The 25,778-nt window shown below is 40.0% G+C and overlaps 1 long non-coding RNA gene across 1 annotated transcript in view; it reads left to right on the top strand.

Annotated features, from left to right (window-relative positions):
• Nucleotides 1-25,778, top strand: part of LOC141584448 (uncharacterized) — a 388,524-nt gene that overhangs the window by 91,365 nt on the left and 271,381 nt on the right. The window lies entirely within an intron of this gene.

The raw sequence follows: 25,778 nt of genomic DNA, 5'->3' as shown, positions 1-25,778 counted from the left end.
CCACTTATGAGTGAGAACATGCAGTGTTTTGTTTTCTGTTCTTGTGTCAGTTTGTAGAGAATGATGGTTTCCAGCTTTATCCATGTCCCTGCAAAGGATGTGAACTCATTCTTTTTTAAGGCTGCATAGTGTTCCATGGTGTATATGTGCCACATTTTCTTTATCCAGTCTATCATTGATGGGCATTTGCTATTGTAAACAGTGCCATAATGAACATACATGTGCATGTGTCTTTGCTATTGTAAATAGTGCCATAATGAACATGCATGTGCATGTGTCTTTATAATAGAATGATTTATAATCCTTTGGGTATAGACCGAATAATGGGATAACTGGGTCCATGGTATTTCTAGTTCTAGATCCTTGAGGAATTGCCACACTGTCTTCCACAATGGTTGAACTAATTTACACTCCCACCAACAATGTAAAAGTGTTCCTATTTCTCCATATCCTCTCAGTGTCTGTTGTCTCCAGATTTTTTAATGATTGCCATTCTAACTGGTGTGAGATGGTATCCCAATGTGGTTTTGACTTGCATTTCTCTAATACCAGTGATGATGAGCATTTTTTCATATGTTTGTTGGCTGTATAAATGTCTCCTTTTGAAAAGTGTCTGTTCATATCCTTTGCCCATTTTTTGATGGGGTTGTTGTTTTTTTTCTTGCAAACTTATTTAAGTTCTTTGTAGATTTTGGATATTAGCCCTTTGTCAGATGGGTAGATTGCAAAATTTTTTTCCCATTCTGTTGGTTGCTGGTTCTATATGGGCTATAGAGACCATGGGAAAAGCACAATATCTGAGCCAGAGTGCCAGAGTATCTGAAAAAGTCCCCAGTGGCCTCCCTTGGGTAGGAGGGGGAGTCCTTTGGCTCAATAATCTTATACAGTATAATAATCTTAAAAGTGATCTGTTCACTTACAAGATATGTTCTACAACAGATCACTTATAAGATTATTATACTGTATAAGATTATTATACTATATTTTTACTTGTACCTTTTGTGTGCATGGGACACGTGACTAAAGAGATATTGGCTATTTCTGTTTAGTAACCCATTCTATAACTCAGGAGCTTAAAACAACAATTATTATGGTTACAATATAACATAGTACTTATTATTATATTATCATATATTATGTTATTATTATTATAGCTCAGGAATCTGTGGGTTAGCTGTGGGCCTGCTGATCTTGGCTGGACTTGACTGGGTGGCTCTGCTGATCTTGGCTGGCTTATGTGGTTCCTCTAGGCTGGGCATGGCCAGATTTGTTCTGTTCTTGTATCCCTCATCTTCCTCTTGGGCTAGCAGGTTAGTCTTGGCAGGCTTTTTACATGGTGATAGCAGAGACACAAGAGGGCAAGCAGAAACTTGCAAGGCATTTTAAGTCCCTGGCACACCATACCATCACATCTATTCCACTCTATTGGCCAAAGTGAGTCCAATGCTGAACATAAATGAAGACTGCAAGGAAGGGTGAAGAATTGGAGCCTAGAATGAAATGTATCATATCTAGTAGATGACAGATTCACATAATAAAAAATGTATCTTTTCTTGGTGGGAGTGGTAAGAAGTGAATATGGACAGTACAGGAATTGGACAAAACAGATATGATCCCAAGACCAACATTACAGCTTGTTTTGTGTGCATGTGCATGCACACACAATGTTAAATAACAAAGAGATACAGTCATTTTTAAAAACTCAGAAAACAAATATTCCTACTGTTTTACTGGAACATGTTTATTCCCCATTCTTCTACATATTGTCTGCGTTTTTATGCTTTAATTTATGATTTAATTCCTACCTTAGCTTATTTACTCAATTAAAAAAGAGATTCAACCATGGAAAACTCCATCACTCATCATTCAGTAAGATTTGCTCTGGGAAGGGGTGCATATAATTTTGCAGACTCATTAACTATTCATTTTTTTAATTGCACATTCTCAGTCCTGTTGGTTTATGTAAATGTTTCTTTGGTGTTAAAAGTGACCTTGTTTATTACCTCCTAGCCTAAAAGAAACTACTGCTTATTAAAGAATGAGAAGGTAGGTCACCTTTTGAGGTTTGCAGAAAAGGTTGTCACCAGATAAACTGGAAAGGTTTAACTCAATCAATACCAACTTGTCCTTTCAAGTCATGGAGGGAACATTTATTTAAAAAACTGCAGGAACAGGCCCTTGCCCTAAATAAAATGATGTAAGTATTAGCCTACAGGCAAATTTGGAACAACAAAAAACAAGTGTACCAAAGGAGAGGATTAAGTGAAATTTCTTAAACAGATTTTTAAAATCCGTTGTGAACTCCCTTTGTCTGTCTTGAGTAAGTGTGTTACTGTTTAATGAGATTATTTTGATATTTTCACCAGGTTTGAGTGCAATGTACAACAAAGCGTCCTTTCTATTCCCCTTTCCTTCCAAGGAAACGTCTTTCTATTGGGCTAACAGTTGATAGCTGAATTATTATACCCAATTATTCTGATTTATATATTCCAGGTCTGCCTGTAGGATTTTATATTCTGCCTGCCTTTGGGCTATGTCTACACTGGGGAACCAGATCGACTGCATTTTTTTCTTTTGCCATCTCTGGCAAGTTAGTGGCACTGGCTGTGCTGATTCTCCATCTTTGCCCACTCAAATGTTGCTCTCTGACTCCTGTCCCTGAGGTGTAGTAAAATGTTCTCTGTGCTACAAAGAAGATAGTTTTAGGTTTGGCTCCCACAGGAATAGCCTATGATATTGGGAGAAATGCTTTCATCCTCACAGTCTCAGTTTTCTTATTGCAAAACAAGAGAGTTAAATTAAGTAACTCTTTACAGCTCTAACATTCTTGGATTTTACATGCCCTCCAGTCTCTGCTGTGACTCTTTGATGCCGACTGAGAACTTGAGGAAAGTGAGGAGACTTGCAAGTACCTGGAGTTGGTTGGAAGCAGCGTAGGGATAGCATGTGCACTCAAGTCCAGGGCAATGCCCATGCTCTCACAAACCATTCCCCTTGCTAGACCTCTAGTATACAAAATGTCTGCTCTATGCACTTTGACACACACACACACACACACACACACACACACACAGTATAACTTAGTGGCTCCTTTCTTAACTTCAGTCACCATTTTCTGAAGTGTTCATGAGCTCCTGGAAGATAGGACTATGGCTTTTCTTTCTTATTTTCATCTGACAGTAGTTTATTCAACAATGAATGCTTACGATGTGTTAAGGCACTGCACTGCATGTTGGGGATGCAGTGGTGATTGAAAAAGATAGATGTGAATTAGGGCAGAAGCTGGAGGTGAGTTTGATTTCAATGATAGGCAAAACTTCGCCTAGGACCCAGTGTCAGGTTACTTTTGCTCTGGTTTCCTTCTAAGCCAACCCATTAGAAGATACAAAGAGGATGAAGATGCAGGTTGGTGATGACATTCTCCCAGGTCTCTCATGTAATTGTATGGAGATGTGTCAGAGGTTTTGTGGTGTTGGCAATCTATGTGGAGGGGGTGCTCTTTGAATTTGATAACTCCAGCTACTTTAACATCTGTAAACTATATACGTGTGTATGTATGTGAAATATGTATACATACATATATTCGCATGTACATATAATTGTATGATTCAATTATTCTGACACTCATTGAGACATATGATCCAAGTCTAATGCCCAATTCCCATATTCGAGGCCTGGAAAAATCTTGTTGTATCAGCACTGAGACAATCTCTGTTAGCCTGATTTCAAGACCAAAAGTTTTTAAACTTACATCTTCAAAGTATCTTCCTATAATCTCTTTCCATAGTCCTGGAGCTCACATGCTCTGTGATTGTCTGGTGTGGACTCACAGTGACCTCAAGGAAAACCAGAAACCCCCATTTAGCCATTTGTTGTTTTCCCCCTCTAGGAGTGGAAAAATTCAGATAATTTACATACACTGCTCAGTGTTTTCCCATGAAATTTTTCTATGATTCAGCCACAGTCCTTTCTCACAGAAAAGGGAGCTTAATTTTTCTCCTGTTTAGGCTGTTTTTGTCTGTGTGCTTCTGCTTCCCGTGTTGATTTGTGGAAGCCCATAGGGTTTACTCTCTTGTGTTTGTAGTTGAGGTCTCAATAAAAAATTAGGTAACATCTGTCTTATTTTTTTTAATCTCTAAAATAAAGATAATCATCTCAATGGCATTAGATTCTTGCAAACATTTGGTACCATAATGCCTATGGAGAATTTAGCTCTATATGAGAGACTTAATATATGCTCAAGCCTTTGTCCTGCCTGATTTAGTTGTAAAGATATTTAAAAATATACAAAGATAGGGAAATCTAATAGTACCAGTCCTTATTATTACTTGTATTTTCATGTTAAAGGCTTAAGTGTAAAGGACCTGGAAGCCAAAATACTTGAGTCCTGTCACTTACTAACTTGAAAAATTTACTTTTGTTCTTTGTGGCTTAGTTTCCTCATCTTTAAAATGGAATTGGTACTACCCTACCCCATAAAGTTGTTGAGAGGATGCAGTCATTTGTGTAGAACACCCAGTACAGTAGTAGTGTATAGTGGGTGTAAATGTTAGCAACTGTCCTTTTTCCTTTAAAATTTTTATTCACTTCCACGTGCATGTTTATTTCACTGTGATTTTAATATCTGTACAATTTTGTATTCTGAGATTTTACTTTAAATAAGTTTGCACAGAAATTTAATTTTAATTAACCTTAATGGTTTATGACAGTCAATAAAACTGATATACTGTCTGCTACTCTTGAATATTTAGATCATTCCTCTTTTTTTAGTATATAAATATTCCAGTAATAAGCAGATTAATACATTTGATTTTGTCCCCTCTATTGAATAATAGCTTTACAATAAATTCTGCAAAGTGGATTACTGCATTGAGGGGCATATATGTATATATGCCTTATGGATAATTATCTAGTGCTATACTGCTTTCCAAATAGGTTGCACCAGTAGACATGGATGTTTCAAAGGTTTGGAGAAGGATTTTGGCAATTCAGTCACTAGGTCTAGTCTTTTAAGCAGTCACATTGAGGACTTAGCAAAGAAATGAGAGTAAAGTCTGCTTTGTCCCTCTCTTTCCCTGCTTCTCCTCTACTGCTCCCCTACATGTATTTTCATGCTGCTGATAAAGACATACTAGAGACTGGGTAATTTATAAAGAAAAAGAGGTTTAATGGACTCACAGTTCCAGGTGGCTGGGAAGGCCTCACAATCATGGTGGAAGGTGAAAGGCATGTCTTAACATGGAGGCAGGCAAGAGAGAATGAGAGCCAAGTGAAAGGAGAAACCCCTTTTAAACCATCGGATCTCATGAGACTTATTCACTACCAGGAGAACAGTATGGGGGAAACAGCCCCCATGATTACAATTCAAGATGAGATTTGGGTGGGGACAGAGCCAAACCGTATCACCTACCTACTACCACACTGTGGGAAACAGAGAAGAGACAGGTGTTGGTGGGCAGCTGCCCTGGACTGAGGTATTGCCCCATGCTGCCTTCTTCTTGGCCATGCAGTAGTTTCCTCTTACATGCTCACTGCCAACTCATTCCTCAGTATTTGCCCAGGCAGGTCTCAGGTCTTGGAAGCCTGTTTTTGGATCCTATGTCTTGGTTTCCTAACCTGACTCTTTACGCCACCCTTCCCCCAACACTTATCTCCAGTCAAATCCTCCCTCACTTGACACCAGGTGGCTCCTGAAGTCCAGGGTAAACTGTCCTCTCAGCTGTGGGAAATTTCCACCAGCCTTCCCGGGGAGTACCTAAGCTCTTGATTTGATGCTGGCATTTTGCACCTGCCCAGCAGGTAATAAAAACAGTCTCCCCTCAGCACAAAGAGCAAACACAAAGAGGGGAACTGAACTGAGAGCTATGAGTGCAGGTCCTAGAATCTGCTTCTTAGATCCCACAGAGTCAGACCTCCATGAAAGAACTGCTATTTCTCTAGAATAGCAGCAGCACCTTCTTCAAAAATACCTGCAGAAGAGGAGAATCATTTGGAACTATCTATTAAAGTAGAATATCTGCATATACTATGACTTAGCAATTTCATTCCTAGGTGTTAACTCAACAGAAAGCAGTTTCTATGTCAACCAAAACATACTGTGCTAGAATGTTAATAGCGACACTATTCATAATACCACAAAAATTGGAAAAACAATGTGCATTTAAGGAAAGTGGATAAGTAAAGTGGAAAATAATCATGCAAGGGAGTACCATTCAAAAATACAAATGAACACATGGAATATTCATGCAACCACATGATTGAATGTTATAACCATGATGATAAATGAAAGACGTCAGTCACACAGGAGTGCACACTGTGTACATCCATGTAACGTCAGCCCAGTGGCTCCCAGTGGTGGGGAATAGATGGGAGAGAGCATGAGAGGGCTGCTGGCATTCTGACAGTGTTCTGTTTCTTCATCTGGGAGCTGAATGTAAAGATTCATTGAGCTCCACATTTATGATTGGTATACTTCTCTGCAAATGTAATCAACAAAGAATATTCCAGAAACCAGCCTAAGTGATACCTTATTTAGAATTTAGGATTTTTTTTTCTCTTTTTGGCTACCTGTGTCAGCATTGCTTGGCAGTTCAAATGGAAGGAGATGACTAGCAATGGCATCTCTGTCTGTGATTCTTCTGTCTTGGTATTATCTCTTAGTAGGATGCAAGATTGTCTCATATATCTCTCTGCCTCTGGTGATTACCTGAGTGGTTGGCACATACAAAGTGATCAATATGTTTAGATACACCATTTTCTGAAGAGGGCAAAAGTCCTCTCTAGGATTTAGGTAACTAAGGATTCATCCAAATAATTTTAGCAAAAAAATAAAAATAAAAAAATCAGAACCTGCTTAGCAATATGGTGAGTATTGAGTGGTCCCAGGAGAGTTGGTTCTCTGGAAGAGGATGAGCTGTTTTCACAACAGTCCTAATGAGGACGAGTAAACCAAAAGGGTCAAGTCCCTTGGTCAGGCCTGTCAGGCTGCAAGTGGGGAGAAGGCAAAGAGAGGTTTGTGCTTGAGCCCATCAAGCTGCAGTGAAGGGAACTTGGTTTGAAGCTGCTGCAGTGAATCAAATGTGTGCAGTGCTGGGAGCATGGGCCACAGCCACCAGTGTGCACTCTACATATCAGTTGCTGGGGCCAGTCCAAAGAGTGGGAGGTAGAAGGTTGAAGCATGGGAGCAGTCAGGGATTGGTGGTTATTGTAAGCAGAGGCTTGAAACCCAGGGAGTCAAATAGGAATATCACAGTAATATGTAAAATTTTGAAACATGTTTGATTGAAGGATCAAGGCTGGTTTATTAAGCATTTTACTATGTGCAGACATTTTTGTAAGTAATTAAAAATACTGATTTAATACCTGCAACAACCTAAGAAGGTAAAGGAACTGAGTTCAGCAAGGTATAATTCATTCAGGATCACATAGCTTTTCTGTCTCAGAAATGTTGCTTCTTAGTCACCAGTAGTAGTAGTAGTAGTAGTAGTAGTAGTAGTAGTAGTAGTAGTAGAAGTTCTTCTTCTTTTTCTTCTTCTTCTTCTTCTTCTTCTTCTTCTTCTTCTTCTTCTTCTTCTTCTTCTTCTTCTTCTTCTTCCTCTTCCTCTTCCTCTTCCTCTTCCTCTTCCTCTTCTTCCTCTTCTTCTTCTTCTTTGACAGGGTCTTGTTTGATCATCCAGGCAAAGTGTGGTGACGTGATCATAGCTCATTACAGCCTCAAACTCCTGGGCTCAGGTGGTCTTCTCACCTTAGCCTCCTGAGTAGCTAGGACTACAGGTGGCACCACCATGCCTGGCCAGCTTTATTGTTATTATTATTGTTATTTTCTAGAGAGACAGGATCTTACTGTGTTGACCAGGCTGGTCTTAAACTCCTGGGCTTCAACCATCCTTCTGCCCCAGACTCTCAGAATGCTGAGATTAGGCATGAGCCTGTGCATCCCATCCAGTTTTATAATCAAGATTCAAGTGCAGAATTCCAGTTTTTAGATGAAAGTAAGGAAGGAGATCAGGGCTGGCAAGAGGAGGTAGGGCCTAGTTTGGTAGGCACCAGAATACTTGCAGAGGTGGCAATATAGAAAAAGAAGATGGAACCCTGTGCTGGAAATGACATAAAGATGAACTAATAATAATTTTCTAAACTATTCAGCTGTACCTCTCAAAGCCTATAAAAGGTGAAGGATCCAGTGGCTTTAGCCATAGGGAAAGTGAACTTTGGGAAGGAAAAAGGCTGGATCAGGGCTATTCTGCTTGCCTGGCATCCATTCCCTGTTCTTCTAAAAAGAGCACCTGGGTTTGCTTTGGGGAACTGCTGCTTCTCCTTTTGAGACAATCTTAGTGAGTCTGTCAGTCAGGGTGCCCCACCCTTATGTGGTAAAGCGATGGCTATGTGGCACAACAGAAGTTGACTAAAATCCCGTGTGGCATGACAAAAGCTGAAAAAAGAGCATTAAGCTAGAGAGAAGCAACCTGAAGGCTCCATGCACTTTTCTTACGACCTAGACACCCAAAATGAATCTGGCTCCTGTCCTTTCTGAGACTTTGTTCTTGGATTCTATGAACTCACCCTCATCCTTCTGAAGATTTCTATATTTTAAAGCTAGGTGGAAAACGTTTCTGTTTCTTATGACCTGAAAACCCTGTCTGATTCAAAGGCAATACATATGAGGATAGTAAAAGACTCAGTTGATGAGTTTCTTGTAAGAAGGGACACTTTCTTCTTTGATTCGGAGGTCCTGGTTCAATGCCTTGCCCATGATAAGTGCTCAATAAGTGTTGGTTTAATGAACAAATAAATAAATGAATACAAAGAAGACCTTATATCATTCAGTCCACTGTAGTCTGGTAAGGCAAATCTGTCAATAAGGCAGCATCTTTAAGCTTTCATGCCAATCATTTTAATTCAACCAAGAATACTTCCTGTTATGGAAGTAAAACAAAGCACATCTTAATTTTTACTGCAGCCACCATTTCTCCTGAGAGAGATGGGGTTATTGTAATTTTTAGTTGAAATACATAAGGCTTACTCATCTTGTGCATAAAATTGATAACTTGTACATCTGGGACTGTCTATTTCTTTCCTATTAATCCGTTTTAGACTTTATAAGTCAACTGAGCATTCAGCTTTTGAAAAATGATTCTGGAAAATTATTTTGCATAAGTACTAGTAAATACTGGCGTGTGTTCCTGGCAGGGGATGAAAATATTCCATTTAGACTCTGGTGGCCCCATGAGCAGAAATAGTGGCTGGAGAATTGGCTGGGTTGGACGGCACAAAGAATGTGCATGCTGGTCAGTTGTACTTTCCGAGTTCCTTTCTATTTAATGAAGATGATTTATTTTAAAATTTCACAAGGGAGGACCAGGCAGATGAGAGAAACACACACACATGCATACATATCAATAATGAGAATAACTAGTAGGGGAAAATTCTTAGCTTTCTTCCTTGGGTTCATGTATGTGGCCAATTGGAAGATTCTAATGATGTCATTAAGTTTATGTCTGTAGACTATCAGCAAGGCCAAGCTGTTAATCTTTTTATAAATTGTAAGCAACAGGATATTTTGCAGCTTTAAAATGACATGGACCCTGGCAAGTTTAGCCTATTTAATTCTACTATTGGCCATCTCTCTGTGCTGAAGGAATGTAAATAGTGGCTCCTTAGAAATGCCTTTTTGTGCTCCTGTGAAATACTAAAATCTTTATAAGCTGACCCAGCACTATTGTTTAGATCAAGGGTGGTGGGTTATTGGATTAGCTGTGGTTCCTACTGTAGGCGCATCTGACTTTGGAAAAGGTCTCTGTCAAAATGGTAAATGGAAGATTAATAGAATTAATCCTATAATTAAAGTGAAAGCAAAATTTGCAATCTGACATTTTGTGGCTCAGACTTATTTTAAGATCCAAAACTTGGAAAATGCCTGCAGCTTTCCATTTACATTTTTGTTAGTATAAACCTGAACTAATTTAATCATTTCATCTTTGAAGAAATTAATTTTTTTTTATAACTGGCCCCTCCACTAGTCTATTTTATTTCCTGCCTTGCTGTGAAGTTAACTAATTTTTTTTTCTTCTTCTCAAAATTAGTTTGAGAAACTATAGTAACTACATATGAATGCCTAAAGCTGTATGAGAATTGCATGGGGTACAGGTGGATGGATTATTGTTTTCACCATTATGAATGTGATCTTTATTTGAAATGTATAAAAAACAAACTTGAAAAATTCACCTTTGGAAAACGAATGTTCTGGTTGGACTGTGCCAGGTCTGGCAGGTGGTGGAAGCCAGCTTTGGATCCAGTGAAGGGAGATCTCAGGAAGCCTATAGAGTTGGTAGGCCAGAGAAGGTCTGAACTCAGGATGGACTTAGAGGCAGTGGCTGTGGCAGAGCCTGAGGCCTAGTGCTGGAGACAGATGTGACTTATTCCCTGAAACCACCTGTATTAGCCTCAAAATCTGGGTAGTCAGGCTAATGCCAAAGGATCAATCAGTTTTTCAGGTTGGATCCAGTGAATACAAGTCTGATTTGTCAGCCAAGAAGAACAAAAACACAAAAAAGAGTAACAGGAGGTAAGTCTTGGGAAGGATTTTGGAATCAGCAAGTCAGAAACCAGGCAAAGAAACTGAGCCCCAGATGAGGCAAGAGTTTGAGGTCAGAGTCTTGTCATGGGTTAAATTGTGCCCCTCAAAAGACGTAGTTCCAAATCCCAGGACCTGTGAATGTGGCCTTATTTGGGAATAGGGTCTTTGTGATTTTATCAAGTTAAGATGAGGACATTAGGGTGTGTCTTAAGCCAAGATGCCTAGTGTCCTAATAAGAAAAGAAAATCGTCACATGAAGACAGGCACACAGGGAGAATGCCATGTGAGGACAGAGGCAGAGACTGGGGTAGTGCAGCTGCAAGCCAAAGAATGCCCAGAGTTGGCTGGGTGCGGGGGCTCATGCCTGCCATCCCAGCACTTTGGGAAGCTGAGGTAGGCGGACACTTAAGGTCAGGAGTCTGAGACCAGCCTGACCAACATGGTGAAACCCCGCATCTACTAAAAATGCAAAAATGTATCAGGCACGGTGGACATCTGTAAACCCAGCTACTTGGGAGGTGGAGGCATGAGAATTGCTTCAATCTGGGAGGCAGAGGTTGCACCACTGCACTCCCACCTGACAGTGAGACTCTGTCTCAAAAAAAAAAAAAAAAAAAAGAAAAGAAAAGAAAAAAAAGAGAATGTCCAGGGTCCACTCCCCAACCACCACTGGAGGTTAGGAAGAGGCAAGGAATTCTACCCAGAGCCTCAGTGGGAACACGTCCCCACCAACACCCTGATTTTGGACTTGCAGCCCCTAGAATTGTGAGACAATCAATTTGTTGTTTTTAGCCAAACGGTTTGTAATGATTTGTTATGCAGCCCTAGGAAACTAAGGCAAGTCTCCTTGTATGTTTCCCACTGTGCTGGCTGAAACCCTGAGTAGATCCAGTTCCTTAGATGGTGGCAAATTTCCCGATAGAAGTGGGAAATGGGAAGAGGGTGAAGAACAGTTCTTGTCTACATTAGTGGATCATAAACCTGAGGGCTGACCGGTCTTTCCTCTGCCCAAGTCATGGGCATCTTGGATGGGCAAAGCACGCCTATGTTCAAAGTATGAACAGGAGGAGCATGATATAAAAAATGGTTATGTACCTCACTGTTTCTCCAGTTTTGCATTCAAAAGCTCACTATCCTATGTAATCCATATGGTAGAGCAGAGAGGCAGAGAGGTAAATGTTGGCAGAAGCACAAAAGAATTTTCTTAGAAATTAACCCCTAGTCTTCAGGGAGTGCTCATGGCACAGAGAGATGCTGACACTAGTTATCTTGGCCGAAGACCCGCTCTAATGTCCTCATCTTAACTTAATTATATCAAAAAGACCCTATTTCCAAATAAGGCAATATTCACAGGTACTGGGGTTTGGAACTATGACATACATTTTGGAGGGCACAAGTCAACCCACAGCAAGACTCAAGAATCCACTCTTGGTTGTTTACATTGAGTTGGTGAATGCTGGGTTGGAAGCTGCTGGGGCACCATGTGGTTAGAAGTGGTGGGGATGGTGGTAAACTGGAAAGCATTCCGATATGGCGTTTTCTTCAAATGCTGCTGCCCTTTTTTCCTGCTGCCCCCTCAACACCAGCAGGCCGAATTCTGTCCAAGCACCAGTGTCCCAATGCAGATATGCTGGGAGGCTCTGGAACTAGAATCATCTCTTGGTTCCTAAACTGGCATCCAATATAGCACTGCAGAAGCCACATGTGCTGACTCCTCACAGAGGCTTTTACCTTGGGCTGTTCTGATCTGAGCACCAGAGCCAGCCCTGAACTGACCAGGGGCTGACATAGCCACCAGCTAGGCCATCCAAGAGTCCTGTCTTCCATCCTGGGCCACAGTTTCTGGGATGCCCTCTTCTTTCTCAAGGGCCCTGGGATGCCACCTGCTTGCCTTCCCTACTACCACTCTGCTTTTCCTTCTGGGGCTCTCGTTTTCCCAGACTGACTGCAAAGCAGATGAAAACATTGGGCTTCCCCACTTTCTGCTGTTTCTCAAGCTTTTTCTCCATATCTAACCTCCACCCCTAGCCTCAGGAAGTTTCTTTTTTTCTCTCTCTGTTTTTTTTCTTGCTAACCATCACAGGGGAAACAGAGGAGGTTACAAAGTAAAACTCATGAACAAAGTTACAGAAACTCACAAAAGGCTATAGGGATAAAAATTATTATTTCTTTTGGTCCTTTCCCATTTTAGTTCTCTGTGACTGCAGTCCCTGACTTTCTAGATAGTTCTATAGGATGATTTGTGTCAATTATTGTCTGTTTATCCTTGAGAGAGGGGCTTACTAACTTTTTTGTTTTTAATGAAGGAAAGACCAAATGATGTAATCTTAATTTGTTTGTCAAAATATTGTAGACTCATTAGCACTATGAAAACTGAGTATCAACCCAGCATTAAATAATAAAAATAACCTTTTCAGAGTGCCAGGACTCTGAATAACCTCACTAGGGACACCAAATATGTCCATCTTTTCAAAGAAAATAGAGGTCAAATGTAGCACAAACATAACATGGCAAAAGGACAACTATTATATGATTCCACTTATATGAGATACCAAATAGTTAAATTCATACAGACGGAGTAGAACAGTGGTTACCAGGGACTGGAAGGGAAGAAGGAAAGGGAGTGATTGGGTTTTTGGAGGGGACAGAGTTTTGCTGTTGTCGCCCAGGCTGGAGTGCAATGGTACGATCTCAGCTCATTGCAACCTCCATCTCCTGGGTTCAAGCAATTCTCCTGCCTCAGCCTTCAGAGTAGCTGGGATTAACAGGTGGCCACCATCACACCCAGCTAATTTTTGTATTTTTATTAGAGACAGGGTTTCACCATGTTGGCCAGGGTGGTCTTGAACTCTTGACCTCAAGTGATCCACCTGCCTCAGCCTCCCAAAGTGCTGGGATTACAGGTGTGAGCCACCATGCCCAGCTGGGAATTATTGTTTGATGAGTACAGAGAGATTCTGTTTGGGAACATGAAAAACTTCTGGAGGTGAATGCTGGTGATAGTTGCACAATAGTGTAAATGTACTTAATGCTACTGGACCATATTTTTAAAAGTGGTTAAAAGGGTATATTCAATGTTATACATATTTTCACACATGCACACACGCACACACACACACAGACTGAGAAATGCATGGTCAAAAGTAAGGGCAAAAGCAGATGAAGGTGAGGTGTCTGGAGTGGGCTTTGCAAGGCACTGTTCCTTTGGTTGTCTTCCTTTCTCCATGGAAGTCGTCTCAAAAACAGATGACTCTGAGGTAATGTGTCTTGGGGAACATGATATTCCACATACCTTTTAGCAGGAGTTCTGGAGCTGCGAATCTGCACCATGAAATCTGTGGGCTTCTCATATTAAAAGGAAAAAAAGGTAACACAATACCACTCACCAAATGATGTAAAACGAACATTCTTGTTTTCTCTGGCTTCTCACAGCCTGCCAAAAAAAAAAAAAAAAAAAGGTTCTTTATTTGTAATGCAAATACAAGAAAACAGAGAGTATTTCTGAGTCCCTTTTGTAATTTTCTTTTGAAACCAGCATTTTCTTGGAGAGATTTATTAAATTCTTAGAAACTGCCAAGTAGCTTTTTCTCATATGATAGAATTTGCCTCAATAAAGATTCTTAAATACTTGGGCTTTTAAGAATTACCTGTGAAAAAAAAAGAATATACTTTCCGGCATCAGCATTGAGTTCCATGTCACATGAGAGTACTTTCTGAGAATATTAACATTATAATATCATCCTGAAATTATTCATTAATAAAAAGTCATTCTTCATATACCTACAGTAATTAATTATTAAACACTACAATAAGCTTTTTCAATCTTATTAAACAAGCACTGAAAATACCTACCTAATATTAACTTATTCTGGGAAGACTTCCCCAGGATGTCAGAGGATGTTCAGCCTCTTTAGAATTACGTTTTTAAAAGGATTTTAGAGTCAGACAAAATTGTTTTATACCCTTGTCCTATGACTTTTTGGTATATATGACCTTGGCCAAGTCACTTAATTTTCCTGAACCCCAGATTTCTAATATGTAAAATGAGGCTGATGATAATTCATATTCAACAGATTGGTAAGATAATTAAATGAGATAATAAGAGACTTTGAAGGGGAAGGAAGAGCTGGGGAATCTATGATTGCTTCCTTTGGCCTTTTCATTTATGTTCATTCTGGGTCACATATTCCATTTCCTACTAGGCATTGCCTGAATACAGAATTGGTTTTATGAAAATCACTGTAAGAACATATGAAAAATACTTAATACAGTGCTTGGCACACATAAGGGCATCAGTAGCAGTAGACTTGCTCATTGACAACCAACTCACCCATTCATTCATCCATCCATTTAATCATTAATTTAAGCAAATATTTATTGAAAACCTCATATAGACCAGGGTCTCTTCTAGCAGCTATAAATGAGATAGATGAGGGTTTTGTCCTCATCAAGTTCGTATTCTAGTTGTGGAAGAGAGACAATGAAGAGTAAAACATAAACAATTCTGTAAGTTATCCAGTGTCAGAAAGCAAATACTCTTCACAATTGGCTAAAGGGTGATGCAGGTAGAGGCCAGGCTTGCTCTTTGGCAGTTATGCAGTGTGGTTAGGGAATTCTTCCCTGAGAATTTGATATCTGAGTAAACACCAGAGCAAGAGGAAGTTAGGCCTATGAAGATATCGAAGAATGGTGTCCAAGTACTTGAAAATCCATTTGGAAATCCAGAATTTGGGGAAGACATTTATGAACTAAAGCCGTGGCAAATTCTGCCCATTTCTCCTTTAGGCTCTGGGACCCCAGGCCTGACTTCATAGAGTTCAGATGCTGGTGTTGTCTGTGTGCTCACCACTCCCTAAGGAGCTGCAAGTTGCTAGCTCCTGACTCAGCTCTTGTACCAGCAGCAGGCTCTAATGCTGCAACCACTTTCTGGGCCTTGGGCATGCATCCCTGAGCTTTGAGAGGTATGTAGACAGGGCCCTTGATGTAACACAAAATGATATTGTGGTTTCCGTGAGCAGAGAGAATCCTGCTTTATTTATTTACTTATTTATTTATTGCATTTTAGGTTTTGGGGTACATGTGAAGAACATGCAAGATTGTTGCATAGGTACACAAATGACAGTATGATTTGCTGCCTTCCTTCCCCTCACCTATATCTGTCATTTAAAAAAAGAATATTTCTGTCTGGGCATGTTAGCTCCTTTCTATAATCCCAGTGCTTTCGGAGGCTGAGGCAGGAGGATCCTGTGAGCCCAGGAATTTCAGATCAGCCTAGGCAACACAGTGAGAACTCATCTCTATAAAAAATTTAAAAATTAGCTGAGCATGGTGGCATGCACCTGAGGTCCTAGCTATTAGGGAGGTTGAAGCTACAGTGAGCTATAATCATGCCACTGCACTTCAGCCTGGGCGACAGAGAGAGACCCCGTCTCTGAAAAAACAACCTACAATTCTTCCCAGCCACACAGAACATTGGGGCTTTGTTGTGCTGGAGACAACACTAATGGGAGGGATGAAAATCAGTGAATGAACAGACAATCTTTACAAAACCATTCTGCTGTAGCAGAATGGAAGGATTCATGCAGCAGGTCAGAAATGGAAAATATAAGCAATAGTGGAGATCCAAAGGTGGGGTGAAGGGAAGTTAAGGGCTGGATGAATTCTCTGAGACACACTGGCAGCCACACATCCTCTAAATAGGGTGTCTGCTGCCTTGGTCTTGGGTCTGAAAGTTGCTGGTTCAGTCACTGAATGGAGCTGTTTGTGAGGGAAGCCTTGGGTCTCTAGCAAGGCAGACTCTGAATCATCACAAGGAAAGAGTAGAATGTGGTGGGATTGTTTAGTTGTTGGGTGTGTGAGCGCTCTGGCAGACGGTCCAAGAAAATCAGAGAATATTAGCTCAATGTGGATGATTTTCTCCAGATTATATCTAGGCATTGTGGGGGACACATTTTGGGGCACTCTGTAGTAATAAACCCTATAATTTCAGACACCTCAGAGGCCATGTGGTCTAACCAGTGCTTGGAATCCCTCTCTAGAAGGATTCTAGATAACATTGCACTACTTCATTGTATTGTAAACTGTGGAAGTATTACCTCACCCCTCAGAAATGACTTCTTCCTTTGTAAGCTGTGAATAATCCAACTCTGATAATGTGTATGTAGGTCCCTTATAAACCAGCAAAAGCTGTACAAATACAAGACTTTGTTGCAGTGAAAAGAAGAGCAAAGGACACCATGGAAATAGTGGATGGTTATAGATGATACAACATGAATGTGGCTACCAGGGCATGAGACCTTCCAGGGTAGAGTCTCACTGATGGCAGGACCTTGATGAGGCTGAGTCTTCCATATTCAGACTTTTAAAGTCTTCAGATTTGGAGATACTCAGATTGATTTTTGTCAGTTAGTTCAGAATGATCAATCCCTAGGGGACTGACCCATGCTACTCAAACTCAAAACAGACTGATGTGCACTAGATCACTAATGATTTATTCAAATACTTGCCAGTATCAACATATTAAGGTAGTTTTTTTTAATTTGGTGATAATCTTTATTCTGTGATTAAATAGATTTTACCTGTAGTCTGGGTTTGGATTAAAGCATGTAACTCAACTGTTTTTTAGGTTTGGAACTAAAGCTCAACTCTTTTTGATCGTGGAGCAAAGAGACAAACATAGGTTAAATAACTCTCACACGTTACATTAGGTTTCAGGGGAGTGGAGTGGAGAACATGGGGGGAACTCCCGAGTGCTTAGTTTTACCACTTCTTGGGGAGACCTGGTGTAAGAAACTAATTTTAGACCTTTTTTTTTACTAGTCATTGTCCTCCCATTAAGTGGCTTCAAAAAAATGCCCTTACACAGCCTTGATTCAGACTTTTACAAGGTGTTGCTACATTTTTTCAGAATACAATTGTAGGAATAAATTTGGCTTGCCTGCAATATTACAGGCAAGAGTCTAATACTAATACCAATATTAGATTGTTAGCATACCAATTTGTATAAACTCCCCCATCTACCCTGGTTGCCATTTGGATGCCTCCCTGCCCACCACACTCACATTTCTCCATGGATCAGGAGGGAAAAATAAAATGTAAAATATTTACCAATTACCTCTTTAGTATAGAAAATGTGCATAGGATTCCTCAGAGAAAAAGAAATGAACTACTAAAATGTTAAAAACATGAAACTAGACTTTCCTTAGTTTGCCCTGGGAAACACAAGGGACTCTTTCGTGAGCTAATTTAATAATAAGCGAGCGGTTTGTGTCTATGTGTATGTTCAGAGACTCAATACACTTTCAGAGGAAGGCTCCCGCTGAATTTGTTTTTGATAAGACATTTTAAGGGAATATTGGGGGCTAGGTGAGTGACCGTGACCATCACAGATCTCTTCAAATCAAGAAGGTTATTCCCATTGATATTCGAAGGATCAGGTTGGAAATTTCAGTCCACCCTACAGCTGATTTGATGACCAGCCAATGCTATTTTTAGTCTGTATAGTCTACAAAACACTCTGACATTAAAAATACAAACCTTATTAATTCTTCGAAGAGTCTGGGAAGTAAAAATTATCATTACCCTCCGTCCACAGATGGGGAAATTCACAGAGGTCCAGCAATTTTCCCAATGTTACCTGGCAGGTCAAAGATCCAGGTCATCTGACTATGGACTTTGTACATATATATTTTGAGACAAACTCTTGTTCTGTGGCCCACGCTGGAGCACAGTGGTATGATTTCAGCTCACTGTAACCTCTGTCTCCCAGGTTGCAAGTGATTTTTCTGCCTCAGTCTCCCAAGTAACTGAGATTACAGGCGCACCCCACCACGCCTGGCTGAGTTTTGTATTTTAGTAGAGACAGGGTTTCACCATGTTGACAAGGCTCGTCCAAAACTGACCTCAAGTGATCCACCCACCTCGGTCTCCCAAAGTGCTGGATTATAGAGTCGTGTTCTGTACCCCAGACTAGAGTACAGTGGCTGGATCTTTGCTCACTTCAACCTCTGTCTTCTGGGTTCAAGCGATTCTCCTGCCTCACCCTCCCAAGTAGCTAGGATTACAGGCACATGCAACTGGCTAACATTTTGTATTTTTTAGTAGAGACGGAGTTTCTTCATGTTGGAGAGGCTGGTCTCGAACTCCTGACCTCAGGTGGTCCACCTGTCTCAGCATCCCAAAGCGGTTGGGGTTACAGATGTGAGCCCCGTGCCCAGCTCACTTTGTATTCTTAATGAAATTTTATCTATTAGGGGCCAGATGAAGACACTCCTTTTAGATAAATTTACTTAAATCTAATCCAAATTCAGAGAAAATATATTATTCACTTTACAGAACAATTCGCAACAAAGTTCTTTAAACTATTAGGATCTCCAGTGTACTTAAAATGTGGTCTAATTTACAAGCCACTATTCATATCACTTGAGGAACACAACTCCATCATGAAGATTCCTTTGCACAGCAGGGCTGAAGGCGAGGGAAGGGAGCCATTCTTGTTTGCAATAGTAAAACACTGGTAGATCTCAAAATTACCTTTGGGTGGCGCCATTTGACCAATCCCCTCGTGAGGGTGTGGTCTACGTTCAAGACACAAAATATTTAATTATCCAAATGCTCAGAACTTAAATACTCCAGGGAGTTGTTTATCTCATTTCAGGAATGATGGGAAACTTCAGTAGGGATTTCAGCCTTTTTATTGTCATTGTGGCTAAAGCTACCTTTTGAGTGCTGATGAAAGAAAGTATTTCAATTGCTCAAGTTGGATTGGATCAGAGAAGACGTTTAAGAAATCAGGCAAAATCATTCTACCAACAGGATTAGTCCAGAGGCTGATGACTAAAGAAAACAGAGAAACTAAAAGGAAAGACCAAAAGAACTTTCATTAGAGTAAGCCCATCTTATTAAAAGCTCAACCCCGTGGTCTTGCTGACACGGTCACATCACTGAAATTGGCTGCTGGTAGGGTGTGATTAAAGCTATGTCAATACAATAGCAAAATACTAGGTTGAAAAGTGGAAGAGTCAATTAATAAACTGTTTTGTTTTTCTCTTAAAAGATGCTGAACAACCGGTTTTGTGACATTTTCCTCATTAAACCGAGCCAACCAGTTGGTCTGGTATCTCAGGAATATGGTCTCTGAAGTCTCTTTGAAGGCTGCTTCTCTTTGCTTTTAAGTGTTCATTTGTAGATTTCCTTTCTTTCATCTGGGATTCTATAACAATGCCTAGGACTTTTGAAACCGCTATCCAAAGGTTTCTATGGATTTCAGGGCAGCTTAATTGAATGTACCCCAAGTATTTTGAGTTAACTAACTTTATTCAGTGATTATCACAGATTCTTCATTTCCCAATGTTTGCTTAAACTGATCTCATCTGTTCATTCAAGGATCAATGTGGGTGGGAAATCTAATTACATCAATATTTTATTTTCAGAAAAATAGCAAGCAGGAGGGTCCAAGGAGACCCATTACATTTTCAGAGTTCAGCACGATTGAGTGCTATTAAATAAATCATTGACATACGATCAACTGCCATTTATTTTAGTGTGAAATGATCTGTTACAATAGATAGAAACCATTCAATACCATCGACAAACAGATAGTTCATAGCCTTAAATTAGTTAGCCTATTTTTGTAATGAATAGAGACTTAATTTGAGTTTTTTCATCCTGGGAACATGAAACAAAATTATATCATACAGTGAGTAACGGTTTGAAAAAATTTAATTTAGTTTGGCACTGTAGGCTCTTCTAATTATTGCTGACTCTTCACACAGCAGAGACAGTGACCCTAAGCCCAGGAGCAAAACAGCTGCTTTTCACCTGCAGACTCATTATCGAACTAATTGTTCTTCAAATAATTTTATAATATTCATGCTGAACCCAATTCTGAACCTATAAATACAGGTTTAAGTAGTTATAGAATGTACTCCTGCTATTCCTCCACCCTAACCCCATACTGCACGGTAGAGAAATTGTATGTTTCGGCTACTCAGAGGGAAAGTTTTTCTTTTCTATCTTGGATAAGAATTAGTGATCTGCACTTGTGTTTCCAAGCCCAGTGCAGCCTGGCTTTGCTTGTGGCCGAAAGACTGTAGATTAAAATCCTGAATCAGTTGTCAGCATTTGGAAATGGGAAATGCTGCGTAAGAATCCAGATTCCTGACTTTGCTTGGAAATCGGACTACCTGGCAGCACAGAAATGCTTTTCCCAGGAGTTAATTAACTAGAGCTAAGTGACAAGTGTCTTTTAGAAGGAACATGCACTTGCCCATTTCCGGAGCCAACATGAAAGCTCAGTGTCAGTTACTGATCATTATTTTACACCTTTCTCTATTCATTTTATTTCCTGCTTGCTTCTAAGATTGTTTAAAAATTTTATGAGCTCTAGGCGTTCTTACTTTAAAGGATCCTGTTCCCCATCATATGAAATATATTTAATCTATATCCTACATTAAATATGGAATTTCTTTTTTGGTCATAAATGGTTTAGTAAGGATTGTATAATTTTATTTTTGAAAATATTTTTCATTTTTCATTTTTATTTTTTGTGTTACAGAATACATATGTTATACATACACAAATATATATATATATTTCCATTTTCAGGCAATTATTATAGGCCATGAAAAAGCCCAGGCTGGGCATGGTGGCACGTACTTGTAAGCCCAGCTACTTGGGATGTTGAGGTAGGAAAATTGCTTGAGCTCAGGAGTTAGAATTCAGCCTGGGTAATATAGTGAGACCCTGTCTCAAAAAAAAAAAAAAAAATAGTACATAGGCCCAAGCTACTGTGGCTGTAATGCTGTAATACTTAAGGAGTCAGATGGTCCCCTGGATTCCCACAGGCATTTGAAGTTCTGACCCCTGGCTAGGCTCAAATCGGCATTTTAGAGAGCTTATAGGAGACTGGGCAGTGTCCCAAAAAAAAAAAAAAAGAAGGCAGAAGTCCACTGGCCTCGGGGTGGAAAGAAGGGTGTGACTTCCCTGATCTTTTTGAGTTTTTGAGATTTGAGGTTTCCTTAAATGACAGCTTGGGTCTTGCTTGTCTTGCACTATGCTTCCTAGCTTGGAGTGGGCCAGGACTGTTGCTGAAGGGATGGTTTTGGGTATTAGAGATCTTTTAAGACCTTGTTGTTTCTAGGTACGTTCACTTTTTTGGTTTGTTTGAGATGGAGGCTTGTTCTGTCACCCAGGCTGGAGTGCAGTGGTGCAGACTTGGCTTACTTCAACCTCTGCCTCCCGGGTTGAAGCGATTCTTGTGCCTCAGCCTCCTGAGCAGCTGGGATTACAGGTACATGCCAACATGTCTGGTTAATTTTTGTAGTTTTAGTAGAGATGGGGTTTTACCTTGTTGGCCAGGCTGGTCTTGAATTCCTGACCTTAGGTGATTCTTCCGCCTTGGCTTCCCAAAGTGCTGGGATTACAGCCGTGAGCCACCCTGCCCAGCCTACATTCACTTTTGAAAGCATCGTTTACATGTACAGTCACACAGCATGATAATGTTTCAGTCAATGACCATGGATCTATAAGATTACATAATAATACAGTATTTTTACTGTGCTTTTTCTATTTTTAGGTATGTTTAGATACGCAAATACTTGCCATTGTGTTACAATTGTCTATAGCAAGCTTGTCCAATCCATGGCCCATAGGCCACATGTGGCCCAGATTGAATGTGACCCAACACAAATTTGTAAATGTTCTTGAAATATTATGAGACTTTGTGTATGTGTGATTTTTTTTTTCCAGCTCATTGCCTATCGTTAGTGTTAGTGTATTTTATGTGTGACCCAAGATAATTCTTCTTCCAATGTGGCCCAGGGAAGCCAAAAGATTGGACACCCCTGGTCTACAGTATTCAGAAAAGTGACATGCTGTGCAGGTAGCCTAGCTGCCATGGCCTGTACCCTAGAACGCAGGCATGCCGTCAGTACGCTCTGTGATGTTCACGTGATGATGAAATTGCCTAATGATGCTTTTCTCAGAATGTATTTCTGTCATTAAGCAACACATGACTATGATTTAATTTATTTTTAGTTGTAGTTGACTAGTTTACTAAATTTTACAGTGTAGACTTTTAATTGAACCATACATTAATTTCAGATTTTATAGCTTTCTTTTATATAGATATATAGAGGCCAATGCATTTCTTTCTTCAGTGCTCCAACTCTTTGATTTGTCCTCAGCACTGTCTTTGGCATAAGACCTGTTCCTTTGCTGACTTGCAGGTGTAGCGCCTCCTCTGTAAACAAGTCCATGGTATCTCAGAGGTCTGTAAGGTTTCTGTGTAGATGGATGATGCTTCACTCTGGGTTTCTGTGGCTTAGATTCTCCTCCCAGGGTTTAGCAGGTGATGAATATGCGTAAAGAGAGCTGCTTTTTAATGTGGCTCTTTTGAAAGGTCCTTGAGACCCAAGTCCATAATGGTATTGTAGGCCTTTGATGGGACAAAGGGAAGACTCAATGCAACCCAAGGCAAACCACTTCCTGATATATGACATTCCTTCCGTCACCATTTATCCCAGCCTTGCACAGCACCGTCACAGGTGGAACCACTTGGGAGCTGTTACAAAAGCAGATTCCTGGCTCTGCTCCATTCTTACTGAAGCCTTAAGCCAGGACGTATTTCAGGATGCCTTTTAACTTGATGGTAAACAACAACAACAACAACAACAAACACAAAAGCCCTTTATTTTCTCTAATTTCTAATTGAAATATTAGCAGTTATGATAATACGGAACAAGCCACAGTGGTATTAGCAATGCCTATGACTTGTCACCTATGGAAATCACAGATAGTTTCACATCACATTATGGTGTTTGTAGCTGTCTTGAAATGTCTTCTCTGCTCTTTATTACCTCAAAGTCAATGATGGTTATTAGACTAACTAGATCTTACTATTTAATGTAATAATAAAGACACTTGTATATTATATCACCTGCTTCTTTAATAGTTGGATAACTGCATTCCAATATTGGTTTTCTTTATTAGTCTTTGTGTTTTATTTCAGATGTTTAAGAACATTATTCTGAGAAGGTGCCCACAGACTTTCTGAGACTATCCCCAGGGTTGATGGCACCGTAAAGTCAGGAAGCCTGGACTGAAGCTGAGACTGGCTGATCAGCAGATTCACTTTCTGTGATCAGGAGAAATAAATGCTAGCCTAGGGATTGAAGGTGGTTAGAACAAAAGCACCTGTGTGAGAAAGTGGCAAGGTTTTAAAGAACAGAAAGGGGCTGATGAGTTTCGAGTCTAGGGAGTATGGGAGAAGTGAATGTAGATGGATCAGGAGCCAGAGGGCAGGACTGTGAATTGTGCTCTGTGTGACTAAAGGCAGTTGGAGGGTTTCGGCAGGGAAGAGATGATTGCAGCTTAGAGTAGACAGTGGAGTAGAAAGTACATTTAAGGGAAGGTGTTTTCCTTTTCTTTTCTTTTTTTTTTTTTTTTTTTTTTTGAGACAGAGTCTCACCCTGTCATCCAGGCTGGAGTTCAGTGGTGTGATCTCAGCTCACTGCAACTTCTGATTCCTCGGTTCAAGTGATTTTCCTGCTGCATCCTCCCGAGTAGCTGGGATTACAGGCACCTGCCACCACACCCAGCTAATTTTTATATTTGTAGTGGAGATGGGGTTTTACCATGTTGTCCAGGCTGGTCTCGAACTCCTGACCTCAGGTGATCAGCCTGCCTCAGCTGCCTCCCAAAGTGCTGGGATTACAGGATTGAGCCACCATGCGTGACCTAGGGAAAAGTGTTTTTACATACAAAAACCTCCCCAAAATTCTAGGTATAAATGGAAATGCAAAAGATAATGATGTTAGAATACAGTATCAAAATATATTCTTAAATTGTTACATAATAATACATAAAATATATGTTATATAAAGATATGTAAAATACAAACACACACACACACACACACACACACACACACACACACACACAACAATTGCCATGGCATAGCAAGAATTGACAAAGATTCTATGCTTGGCCAAACCTTAGTCAGGTTTCTGAATCTTCTCCTTGTCCTATCTGTGTACTTCCTTGTAAAATCCAGTTTTAAGAAAGAGCCCTGCTAAGTCAGTCTATCAAGACCGACTTAGCAACACCTTTGATATCTGATCATCCTTAATATCTGATCAGGTTCCTCATTCTCCGCCATTTCTGAGGTGATGTTTAATCATTCTGGCCTGTCTTCAGCAAGAATCCGGTTAGGTTGGTTTAGTCAGAATCTCTCTTAACCCTAACGTTTCCTCTTAGTAATTTTCCATCCACTGACTTCCATACTACTTCTTGGCTATAAATTTCCACTTGCCAAGGCTGTATTCAGAGTTGAGCTGAATATTTCTCTCTTATTACAAGACCCATTTAAGTGGTCCTTATACCTGTCTTAGTGGTTCTGAATGAAGTCTTCCTTACTGGGCTTCAACAATATTATTAAAATTTTTTTTCCCTCAATGGAATAGAAGCAGGAAAGAAAAGAACAGAGTTGGAAGACTCACTTCAAAGCTTACTACAGTAGTTAAGACTGTGTGATACTGACACCAAGATAGACATATAGATCAATGAATAGAATTTATGGTCTAGGAGTAAACTCTCATTTATCGTCAACTGATTTTCAACAATGGTGACAAAACAATCCAATAGGTAAGGAATAGTCATCTCAACAAATGGAAAACTGGATGTCTACGTATAAGAGAATAAAGCTGGACCTTTTTCTGACACCACACACGAACATTAACTCAAAATGGATCACTGACTTAAATAAAAGAGCTAAGACTATAAAACTCTTAGTATGAAGAATAGGAGTAAGTCTTAATAATCTTGGGTTAGGCAATTATTTCTTAGATATGACACAAAAAGGGCAAGGTTAAAAGGAAAAAATGGATAAATAAGACTATCAAAATTAAAAACTTTTATATTTAAAATGTCACTCTCAAGAAAGTGAAAAGGCAACCTGCAGAATGGGACAAAATAATTTTACTTTTTTTTTTTTTTTTTTTTTTTTGAGATGGAGTTTTGCTCTTTTTGCCCAGGCTGGAGTGCAGTGGTGGGATCTCAACTCATGGCAGCCATCACCTCCTGGGTTCAGGTGATTCTTCTGCCTCACCCTCCTGAATAGCTGGAATTACAAACACCCACCACCATGCCTGGTTAATTTTGTGTTCTTATTAGAGACAGGGTTTCACCATATTGGCTAGGCTAG

The sequence above is a fragment of the Saimiri boliviensis genome, chromosome 5 (assembly GCF_048565385.1).
Source record: "Saimiri boliviensis isolate mSaiBol1 chromosome 5, mSaiBol1.pri, whole genome shotgun sequence".
NCBI lineage: Eukaryota > Metazoa > Chordata > Mammalia > Primates > Cebidae > Saimiri > Saimiri boliviensis.
This window is presented reverse-complemented; position numbering and strand designations above follow the sequence as displayed.